This window comes from Dermacentor andersoni, chromosome 1 (assembly GCF_023375885.2).
Source record: "Dermacentor andersoni chromosome 1, qqDerAnde1_hic_scaffold, whole genome shotgun sequence".
Taxonomy (NCBI): domain Eukaryota; kingdom Metazoa; phylum Arthropoda; class Arachnida; order Ixodida; family Ixodidae; genus Dermacentor; species Dermacentor andersoni.
This window is the reverse complement of record NC_092814.1, coordinates 287,224,741-287,237,079: the sequence shown is the minus strand read 5'-3', so window position 1 is coordinate 287,237,079 and position 12,339 is coordinate 287,224,741. Positions and strand designations below refer to the sequence as shown.

At 45.3% G+C, this 12,339-nt stretch overlaps 1 protein-coding gene across 1 annotated transcript in view; it reads left to right on the top strand.

Annotated features, from left to right (window-relative positions):
* Positions 1-12,339, top strand: part of LOC140213725 (CCR4-NOT transcription complex subunit 7-like) — a 283,027-nt gene that overhangs the window by 191,816 nt on the left and 78,872 nt on the right. The gene's annotated exons all lie outside the window — the stretch shown is intronic.

Below are 12,339 nucleotides of genomic sequence, written 5' to 3'. Positions count from 1 at the left end.
GTATCCTAAGAATGCTAATCGTATTAAAAATATCCCCGCCGCTTTTTTTTCTTATTCTGTCGAGACAATTCCAATTAAAAAAAAGGAAACATATCCCGACGACAAATCAAAATTCATTCTGTGCTACACGATCGCACCGGCGGCAGCACCTTTTCATAAAATACCCGACGGGTATCGCCATATTGGAGACGGGTCTGTAGCGTGCAGGCACCTGCTGGTTTCACTGGAATAAGCTGCAAGGGCACACGCCTGCCTCATTCCAATCGTCCAGTGTCTATGGCGTGGTGGAATAAAAAAAAAAAGCGCTATGGGAATCAGTGTTTTGCGAAGCCATGATTGCCCTGTCGTTTCATGTCTCCCCTTCTTCGTTGTTGTTTGCCCTGCAGTAATTATGAATCAATACCAACTATGGCCCAATTTACTGTTTTCCTTATGCGAAGTGTTCTCCAGGCAGCTAGCTATCCAGCACCGTTCGGCGTTCCGCAAAGGGTTACCAAATAGACTAACGTCCTTGTGTACGTCAAGCAACTACTACTACTACTACTACTACTACTACTACTACTACTACTACTACTACTACTACTACTACTACTACTACTACTACTACTACTACTACTACTACTACTACTACTACTACTACTACTACTACTACTACTACTACTACTACTACTACTACTACTACTACTACTACTACTACTACTACTACTACTACTACTACTACTACTACTACTACTACTACTACTACTACTACTACTACTACTACTACTACTACTACTACTACTACTACTACTACTACTACTACTACTACTACTACTACTACTACTACTACTACTACTACTACTACTACTACTACTACTACTACTACTACTACTACTACTACTACTACTACTACTACTACTACTACTACTACTACTACTACTACTACTACTACTACTACTACTACTACTACTACTACTACTACTACTACTACTACTACTACTACTACTACTACTACTACTACTACTACTACTACTACTACTACTACTACTACTACTACTACTACTACTACTACTACTACTACTACTACTACTACTACTACTACTACTACTACTACTACTACTACTACTACTACTACTACTACTACTACTACTACTACTACTACTACTACTACTACTACTACTACTACTACTACTACTACTACTACTACTACTACTACTACTACTACTACTACTACTACTACTACTACTACTACTACTACTACTACTACTACTACTACTACTACTACTACTACTACTACTACTACTACTACTACTACTACTACTACTACTACTACTACTACTACTACTACTACTACTACTACTACTACTACTACTACTACTACTACTACTACTACTACTACTACTACTACTACTACTACTACTACTACTACTACTACTACTACTACTACTACTACTACTACTACTACTACTACTACTACTACTACTACTACTACTACTACTACTACTACTACTACTACTACTACTACTACTAATAATAATAATAATAATAATAATAATAATAAATAACCACTGTACGCAAGTGCGCCTGCCAGCCCGCCATCCACAGTAAAAGATAAAAGGGCGGGGTATATCCCCCTACGCACACACACACACGCACACACACACACGCACACACACGCACACACACGCACGCACGCACGCACGCGCGCACACACGCGCGCACACACGCGCGCACACGCGCACACGCATGCGCGGCATAACTAAATCACGGGTCATGCAAGTGACCAGCTCGGAGAAAGGCAAGTCCACATATTATGTTGGAATAGGATGGTAGGTGTCCAAGTTACACGAGGCGTAGAGCAAAGGCGCGGCACAGCGCAGCTGAGTCCAGATGACTTGAGGCAGGGGTGAACATATAAAAAGTAAGAGGGACGGACAGGAGATCGTCGGTCCCTGCCAGAATAGGTGAGGAGCTGTGGCGGCGAGTCCGTGCCCGGGTGGGCTGAGGCTGACTAGACCGTTTGTCCAGCCTTGGAAGAGACGGAAGGTAAGTATACCTCTCAGTGAGCCGACAAAGAGACAAGTGAGATTCACGCTGGCGACTCTGCTGCGATGGTGGCAAATCAGTTAATGCGGAAGCCCGTCAAGTGCAGAGAGGTCCCTGAAAGGGAATATTGTCATCCACCTAACTGTAACGTGAAGTTACAAAGGAAATATAAACGGGTTAATTCTCAGACAGTTTCACAGTTGTGTCGCTTGTGGCGCGAGCGTGTGCGTCCCGACTGCACCAAGACGACGGCGCATTCGCAACGAGATTAGCATGACTGTGATGGCATGATGAACGATTTTTTTTTTGTTCTCCGGCAAACAAACGTAACAACCTGTTTCTTTACGACTTGGGCCGATCCAGAAGGCGGTGAAGCCTGACACTGCGTGTGACACGGAGCTGGCAGCCGCGAGGGGAAAAAATAGGATACACTGGCACGCTCTCGCTTTTATGTGCAAATTGTTGATATGCGACGCGAGGCGCGTCAAAGACCGCTGGTAAAATTTACTATCACTCGCGCGTTTCATTGTCGAGTCTTTGGCCGAATCGAAAGTGGCACGTGCGAAGGAGCGATGCGACGTGCCGCACGCGTCAGACGACTGAAATACCAGCTTTCGTGTAGTCTTCGAGAAAAAAAGAAAGTCTTGGGTTGTACGTGTCGAAAGCACGACCTTACGAGGCACAACGTATAGTGAGGGACTCCGGAATAATTTTGACCGCCTGGTGTTCTTTAACGTGCACGGTGCGCGAGCGTTTTCTTTTTTTTTTCTTTATTTTTTTTTGCATTTCGCTCTCATCGAAATGCGGCGGCGCCGCGGCTGGGAATAGCATCCACGACCTCGCGCTTAGCAGCGCAACGCAAAACCACTACGCCACCACGGTGGGCGGTCCTTGAGATATCATTTACGAACTGATTGCACATTAATGCTCTTTGAAAAGTTTCATTGGGTGTGTGCGTGTGCTACACGTGACCGACCGTCGTTACGGGTGTGCCACGATGTCGCTCCCGTCGCGGGAGCGATCGCGATAAGCCGCGCGCGTGACTTTTACACTTGCAGACGTTGGTGCAAGGAGAAAAGCTGTTCTTATCGCTAAACACATTTCCAAGGAGCATGACACGCGAGGCTTGACCGTATGTTTGTGTCACCGAATGATTTATCTCGTATATTCACTGTACAACCTGTAGTCTTCTGTAACTACTGCCTGGTTTCCCCTGATGTTGCTGAACTAAAAGTATCTATTTGGGTTGGGAACTGTGGAAGTTTAAAAATTCGCTGGGACTTTCCGCACGAGCCTTTCTTGAAGCGCGTTCCTCTGCTGCTAGCCGAGATATCAAGTCGCAGGAACTTGCCCGCACTTGCGCAATGGGAAATTTTTTTAAAATATTAGAGCTTAAAATGATTGGTAATTGAAGAAGCGTCTGTGACGTCGTCTGAAAAGAAGACAACTTACACAGAATTGTGTAAATTGTAACATGTGCAGCACGACCTTGAACGTTTGTATCCATGACAGTATACACGGACGAGATTGTTAAGCCACAATTGCGGGCACTGCGCACTGAATAGAACAGAGGTGAGCACGCGCGAGGATGCGTCGTTTTCTTTTTTCGAGGTCCCGTTAATGCAGGATGCAGTCGCTGCCTTGGAGATGAGCGACGGTATATGCTCTATCGAAGCGGAGCCTTGGCGTAGAATATCAGAGCACGGTTTGTCTGTGACCCGCGGCGCTGCTGTATACCGCGCCTTGCTACTGCAAAACGCTTGCGTTTGCGCCGTCGGCTGCAGGACTGACGCAGGCCACCTCCTTGCCGACGCAGGAGTACCTGGTGGAGTTCGTCAACGCTGCAACAGCGAGGCCCTGGACTTGAGGGCTTAGCTTCGCCGACTTTATCATTGACTTTAAATAAAGTGTTTATCGTGCCCTCTCTCTCGGCGTGTTGTTGGTGCGCACACTTAGTTAAGAAAGGCGTGTAATGGTGTCTGTTGCGGACCCATCTTCAATGTAATCGACGTTTTGTGGTGCGCGGTGAGCTTCTCGGTTACTTCCGTTCTGGTCAATTATGCACCCTCGAGAGCAAAAGTTTATAGACCGCGGCATCAGCGAATAAAAAGATAAAAATAAAAAAAAATTCTGTCACAACCGTGCGCGTTTGTGTTGTGTCAATGCCTGTCATTAGTCGAACACGCCGATTTCGCCTGTACCAGTTGACTTAAGGTGCATGGCTGCATGCAGCACTTGCGGTTGGGAAACTTTTGCTCACGTTGTTTGCTGGAGTGGTGTGTGAAGTTGACCCGTGTCAGCGATGGCGCGAAATTAAAGTAGCGATGCCCATAGAAAGTTCTGCCGCGGGAACTGAGATCCGGACTGCGAGGCGCATGCGCGCAGGTGCAATCTAACCTCCTCCCCCCCCCCCCCCCCCCAAAAAAAAAAAAGTTGTTGGCATTTCATAGGTTTAAAGAATTGCAATCCAAAAATACATTGTCAGCCATATATGACTTCTACCGTTAAAAGTAAAACGTTATGTACAAGAAAAATAAAATACAAAAATGAATCCTAATTATGACGAAGCAAAAAGTTCGTCTCAAAACAGAACGATTGCGCTTTACTATACATTCTCCCTAGTAGGTCCCAACATTTATTTTTAGTATACTTACATTGCGGGCAAACAGGCCAATTTGAAGTATTTTGAGATTTTTTATATAAACTTTAAGTTTAACCGCAGTTGTTTTGTTAACTATTTCTGGCAGCCTTGCGCTCACATAATTGGCTAAAACATTTTGCCGTGCAACAACCGTGAAATATTGGAGAAAAATGATGCCAAAGTTGCAAATATTGAACTTGTGTTACGTTCCCAGCTATCAATTCCACATTGAGGTGTTCGACGTAAAAATGGGAAAAGTTGCGTGTTTCACAGAAGAACCCCTCGCAATTTGTTTCAGAAAGCTTAATCGGTGTGATTTTTGTATTAGGCTAGCGAAAAAAAAAAAAAGTTGAAGTTTGGCCCCTATACTTCTTATGGCACCGTTGACTATAGCACGGCGTCTTCACTGCAATAGACACGTCGGGTTGGTTGGAAACTTAAGGACTGACAAGATTTTTTTCTGACGAGGGCGTTGTTAAAAATTTAATGATGGGGTTTTACGTGCCAAAACCACGGTCTGATTATGAGGCACGCCGTAGTGGAGGACTCCGGAAATTCGGACCACCTGGGGTTCTTTAACGTGGGCTTCTTTTTCGCCCTCATCGAAATGCGGCCGCCGTGGCCGGGATTCGGTTCCGCGACCTCGCGCTCAGCAGCCCAACACCATAGCCATTAAGCAACCACGGCGGGTTAACTGCCGTGGCACTGTTTATTTAGCCCGCTCCAACTCTTGTGTCGATGAATAAGAATTAAGTCAGTCAGGATTTGAAAGTTTATCCTTTCATAAATAAATAGCAAGCAAAATAGTGGCGGGAACCAAGAGTTCCATTTTTTTTATAGTTACTTCTCTCATTAATACCTAGAGTCACTTTATGATGTATGCCGCCATGATGAAAGCAATCTTGAGAAAGCTGCTTCATGATATCTTCCCTACTTTTATTAGACTTCTAACCAAGGTGTCGAACCGAACCCGAACCGAAAGCCGTACACGAACCGGAATTCGTTGCATGTGCCGAATGTGGTGCGTATCGAATACGGCTATCCCGTGGCAGAAAGTGCGTAGGGCAGATGCCTAAACGAGCGCTGAACCCTTCAAGCGCTCTTTTAGGCATCTTCCCTACGCACCTGCTGTGCCCCTGCACAGCAGGTAGGCAACAAAGGGAGGACACTTGGTGTCACACTGCCGTGGCTGTGCTCTGTATCTTGGCGACACTGCAGTCTTGTTAAAGGCAAACATCGTTGCACGCGCGAGATTGTGGAAGCTGCAGCAACGAGTAGTGATGATTATGATTGTGAGCTCACCGTCTCCTATGTTATCTGCCGACGAAAAAGGTTTTTTTGAGGGCATTAGGTAACAAGCGCTTATAGTAACGCACACGTGTTGGTACGATCAAGTGATTAGTTATGTTTCTTTTCTTTTTGTCTGTTTCGCTGTATATATTCAGAACATATAGCATTAAACGTTACTTGGAAATTAGCGCCTGTTCCATTCGCGTGTCTGTGTTCTTTCTTGTAGATTCTCCGCTGATACAATAATACGTATGGGAAACCAACCAGTTCATCAGCACGGTTTCTTGTAACGGTAACACTGCATGCGGCCGCTAATTAATGTCGTCAACTTCTCAATGCGCGGTAACAACGCCTGTAAACAGCACAGGATTCTTATTTGTTTATTTATTTAGTTATTTACTTCGCGGGTCATGGTTGAACGAACATTTGGCGCCTCGAAGCAGAGTATACAACGCCCTTCGATTTCTGTATTATTCCCGGGGAACGACATGTGTTATTTGTACTGCTTTGTCCGTGCTTCGTAAGCGCAAGGCTGTACCACGTGCATATGTGTAAGAAAGATCGTCGCGTTGCTTAGCACAAACTGTTATTGTTCGTGGTTCACACGCATCAATGCCCTCACCTGCTTGTATTATATATATATATATATATATATATATAAGGAGAAGTTCTGTATGTCCGGCGCATAGATAGTGTGAGGATTGGGGGGCTCAATTCCACCGTTCGTAACCCGTTGTCAAGATTGGAGTCGGGCATGAATTAGATGGTAGCTGGCCCATGCCGTCGTCCAACTTATTCACGCTGAGGACGTTGTTGAAGGGAAGGACTGCTTCTCATCGAGAACGAGGAATATGGGTTTATTTACAGTATCTACATAAGGACGTTGCAGTTCATCAGTCTAGCATGACTGCGAGAGAAAGTACACTCAGCAGCCGCACAACAGCGGTTTATAAACACTCGGTCCTCCCTCGATCCCAAGGTGAGGGAAACGTTCGACCAGGCACCGTAGACGAGGGCTTACACACACACCTCTTTGCGCGAGGTTCACGGTCCCCAACTGACGTCAGACGGCCTTCGCAGAACTCGGAGCCGACGTCAGGAACGGCACATCCGATTCACCGAGCTGAACCCCGCAGCTAGGCCGCCGGTTCTCCATTGTCTTGCGTCTTGAACGGCGCGTAGGAAGGGGCCTCCGGAGACGTTCCCTCGGCAACTCCCCCGCTCATAGCGGATCAGGTCGGCGGTGCGGGTTCAGTAACAATAGTTGGCCCGCCGATCGCGTTTAGTCACAACGGCGCCGAGGCTAGATTGTAACGGTGGCTTTCCAAGAAAAGTTGACGCCGCTGTCGCAACTGGCTGGCAAAACTTGCACCTCAGCGGGCCGTTCTTAACAATAGGTAGTTGAAGAAACGAAGGAGCACACTTACGAAAATTGAATTTTTAATGGTTTAACGTTTCGGCCGTGGCACGGCCTTCGTCAGACTAAACACAGCTTCTCACAGCGGGTGCGCACTTGTATCTGTGTTTATTCTGACGAAGGCAGTGCCACGGCCGAAACGTTAAACCATTACAAATGCAATTTTCGTAAGTGTGCTCCTTCGTTTCTTCAACTAATTATATATATATATATATATATATATATATATATATATATATATATATATATATATATATATATATATATATATAAAGCAGACATCTCGGCAAAATGTCACTTGCTGGCTTCTTTCTTTGCTACGGACTACAAGTTTAGAGTTGTGATTTTCGTAATACAATGTGGTCCTGCGCTTTATCACATGCCACAATTAATTCGCTCGCCACCAGTCCAGTAGTAATTGCTTCAATGAAAACAAAGAAACTGACTATGCTGCTGTTGTCAAGGCGTGGAAAGTAACCCATGCAGACAGGTAACCTCACCGATTAACTGTGCGCAATCCAATCGTAAACTTGACTTTGTGGAGAAAAACATCTCTACTTATTTGTTATTTTTTTTATTTAGTAATACTGCAATCCCAGGAAGGGATTTTCGCAGGGTGGGCGTACAGATACAAGCACTGATCAAATATTTACGAAAGAAGCCAGAAAAACAAAGGCCGAAAATGATTAGTAAACAAACAAAAAGGATCAGCATTTGAGAGAACAAAGTTCAATGATGGCAGTGCAACATAGGAGTAGAGAGAGAGAGAGAGAGGAAAGGGGAAAGGCAGGGAGGTTAACCAGAGAAAAAGGTCTGGTTTGCTACCCTACGCTGGGGAGAGAGGGGAGGGGGAGGTAAAGTGGTAACAAAGTAGAGATAAGGAAAGAAAGGAGCATAGACACAAAATCACAATCGGTCACTGTCACCGAATACTGTCATGGCACAGCACAGTGACACTTGCAGCACTATCAACGTCTGTTCAGGCTACAGCCGCTTGTCCGATTGTGTCGCCCTCAAAAACCGCAACAGTGCCCTCGTCGCCCTCTGCTGCGATGGCTTGTGATGGCGGTATTTTAAAATAAGTTCCTCTATGAGAGGTCTTCGGTCAAAGCGCGCTATCGCGATTGCGAGTGATTGTCTCTGTAGATATAGCAGCACAGTAAGGTTTATGGCATATCTTAATTATTCAGGAACATATAAAATATTGAGTAATGCAGTAATACAAAATGTAAGGGGCATAAAGTTGATAACAATAAGAAATTAGTAACTATATGGGCAGCAGGGAATGAATACAATGAATACTTATTCTTATCAAGAAGCCTCGATTGCCTGCTTTTCCATAGTTCATTTGCGAAGGAGCCATCTCTGAAATCGCAGTGATGGCGGCAACGCAAAAATTTCATCCAAGCGGCGGTCATCATGTTTCGAACGAGTGTACAGCAGGCCACAAAATATTACGCACCATGAAATCTCAGACAAAGCTGAATATCTCCGCAACCTCACAACGCAGCTTAGTATTTGCATTCGGGGGCTCGACTAGATTATGCTAACATTGTCGTATACAGTTTTACTGAATACTGCTACAGGCTGCTCGCGAATGAAACGTTTTCTGAGATCCCGTGGTCCGTAAACTTCTGTGGCCGGGTGTACATACAGGGCGATCATTTTTAAGTACTATGGAATTTTTAAAAATCGCCTGTGGCAGCTAGCATAATTTTTGTCCTTGGGCTGGGTTATTCGAAGAGGCAGACATTACTAGCACGAGAAATCGAAACACATATTCAACTAATTAGCACAAATAAGAATTACCTTCTTAATAATTACTTTACGGCACATATTGCAATTTACGAATTGCAGCCGGTGAACACGAAAGACGTATCCACTTGAAATAAGTTTCGGGGATGACGCCAGTTTCGAGATATTATTTCCTAAAGTGGGTGGAACGAAATACATGGGCGTTCCAGTTACTTCTGTGCTTCAATGCATGAAAGAGCGTCTTGTTGGGAAAGTAAGTGGATCAACAGTGAATTTTTACGGCAAGTTCGATGGCGCATATCTCCAAACTGGCGTAATTCTTGAAATTCATTCCAAGTGGATACGCCTTGCAAGCTCACCGGCTACAATTCGTAAATTACATTACGCGCAACGGGCTACTTAAAACAAAAATGTCATGAAACGTAAAATCGATCACCCCGTAGAAAAGGGAGCCAGCCCGGAACCACGCGGCCGCTGTTCGCTTTGTCGGCACCTCAACGCCCGGATCTACGCTGCATCCCCAAGGCCTTGTGCGCCGTAGCTACCAATAGTCTTATGCACAATAACTACCAGCCGTTGGCGAGTATGTCTCGTCTTGGGCAGCCTACGAATTCGCTGTCTCGATTTAGACAAGGCAATTCATTAGTTGAACAATATCGCACCATGTTTGGTATTCCTTCAAAACGATGCGCGGCACTGTATAGTATTGCACTTAGCTTTTTTTCAACGAGCACTATACACTCTAACTACATGCATTTGGGACGTGCTCTTGCTTTTTTTCTTCTTTACTTTCACTGTCATCGTGAACCTGATGTGATCGTACTGTTTCAAGGTGTGCATGTATCAAATTATGTAAGGAAGCCTTTTGTTGCCGAACACAATACACGAAACTTTGCATTTCACTTTTTTTTTTTAGAAATTGGAAATATTCGATTCGATATTCAACGGTCATTTTTCTCGCATATCCGAATTCGATTTCACTGGAAAGTTTTGCTGTTCGAACACCCCAGTGAATTTCTACTGTTTTAAAAGGAAACGCGGTAAAGAGGGAGCACAGGGATGGACGTGTCGAGGCGCCGTAACACGTGACGCGCGCTCTTGCGATGACACTGCCCATAAGATGAGCGTCTTTAGGTGTCTGGCTGCTGTACCTGCACAAGATTTAGTTTCATTACCATTTATATTGTATAGCCAAGATGGATCTAATGCGTGGCACATAATAAGGAAACCATGGAGATGCGCATGCGTGATGTTGTGGTTTAAGGGAATTCACTCATATTGCCCATTCCCCATAAGTGTAACGCTAACGTGTACGAAATAACACAGGCGTTCGCGCTTCTGCCATTGTCCTGTTCTGTGTTCAAAACAGCGCGGTTCGTAAGGTAATAACATAGATTACTGGGGGCGAGGACTTACGGAGTCGCCATCTGTCGGAAGAGCCTCGCTTGCGTACTATGAGGGATAACGCGGCGCGCACTTGATAGGTTTGGCTGTCGGCGCTCAATAAGAATACCACGGGGACATTTCTCGATCGACCGATTAACAAAAATGCACTATTTAAGTTTTTAACTAATAATCTTATGGCACATATTGCAATCAACAAATTCTAGCGGGTGGGACTGCATGGCATATCCGCTTGAAAAGAATTGTGTGTGGATTAATATCTCGAAACTGGTGTCATCCTGAGAATTCGTACTGAGTGCAACCGCCTTGCGAACATCCCCGGCTAGAATTTGTAGACTGCAATATGTGCCATAAGGTATTTGTTTTGTTGATTAGTCCATTATGCACATCATATTTTTTTTTTTTTTTTTGCGAATAATGTCCGCCTCTTCGTGCAAACCAGCTCATGGACTAGAATTGTGCTATCGGCTAAAGGCAATTAAAAAAAGAAAGTGTTCGCTGAAACACCGGGTATATTCATATAGCCTGTGCACCCCATAGCGTGCCGAGAAGTCTGTGCATGGCCTCCAAGATTAGAAGCGTGTCACCCCATATGTGGTCAGAATTAATCCGGATGCCTCCACTACGGCGTCCCTCATAACGCACTGTGCACCCTCGCGGCGTTGTACTTCTAGACCATTCTCCATCGATGGCGCCACACGCGGTGATCGTCGTCCCATTCTTGACGAGACAGCCCCGTGCAATACGTCAAAAATGCTCCGCGACCAAACTTTGAAGCGATCTCCTTCTCACCAGTTCCGCGCAGTGTTGTAGCACATAATGTACGAGTGGCCGCTTCGCAGTGCTTTGATGATACTAACTAAGCTCGTGCAAGACAGCTCTAAAGTTGTACTACGAGAATAAGCGCACGACGAAGGATCGTTTTCCATCTGGCTTGCGAGTATCGGCATTGCAGCACACTTCTGCTCGCAGTCAAGCGTAGTCGACAAGACGTTTGAAACGTTGCAGGAGTGCTCCGAAACATCCAGTAGAATTAAGAAGAATGTTTGTGAGCGGCTGTAAGCCAGTCGACTGTCGATATGCAAAAAAAAAAAAAAAAACAGCCTCACCTTTAGCGGAAAGGCTACTCACACGCACACGCACGCACGCACGCACGCACACACACACGCACACGCACACGCACACACACACACACACACACACACACACACACGCACACGCACACACACACACCGCCCCTCCACAAGGCTGCCAGCGACAGGGTGGCCGTGTTTTTGTCGCAGAGGAGCGCCGCTAGGGCTACCGGCGATGACGCCGTAGTCATAGCAATAACACAATTCTGCTTTTTTTTTTTGTTGGCCTACTGATTATTACATAATGCATTGTCACGATTAAAAGTTATTCAGTCTAGCTCCAAGGTGCAAAGTGGCTTCGTAAGGCATGTCCTTGCAAGAAACAAAACAAACAAAAACCGCAGTTTTCGTTGGTAGTTTCTTCAAAACGGTTTTACTGGTTTTGTCTTCAGACGCCGAAAAACGTTTCTCAGCACGCGGAAATAAACCCACCGCACGAAAAAGGAATTCTAGCGCCACAGAAACGTTTAGTGCCTTTGTTTTCTGCAGGTGTATCACCAGCCTTAAACGAGGATCACGGAGGAATTTTTCCACTGGTGATCACTGAGGCCGCCGATTCGACAACTCCTCGTTTTTGTTGCAACAAAGTTAGCCCTCCTAGCTACCAAAAAATGCACGGTTCTATGTATTTTGAAAGGTATTTATTGGTAAAGCAATCCCTGATTGCGACATTA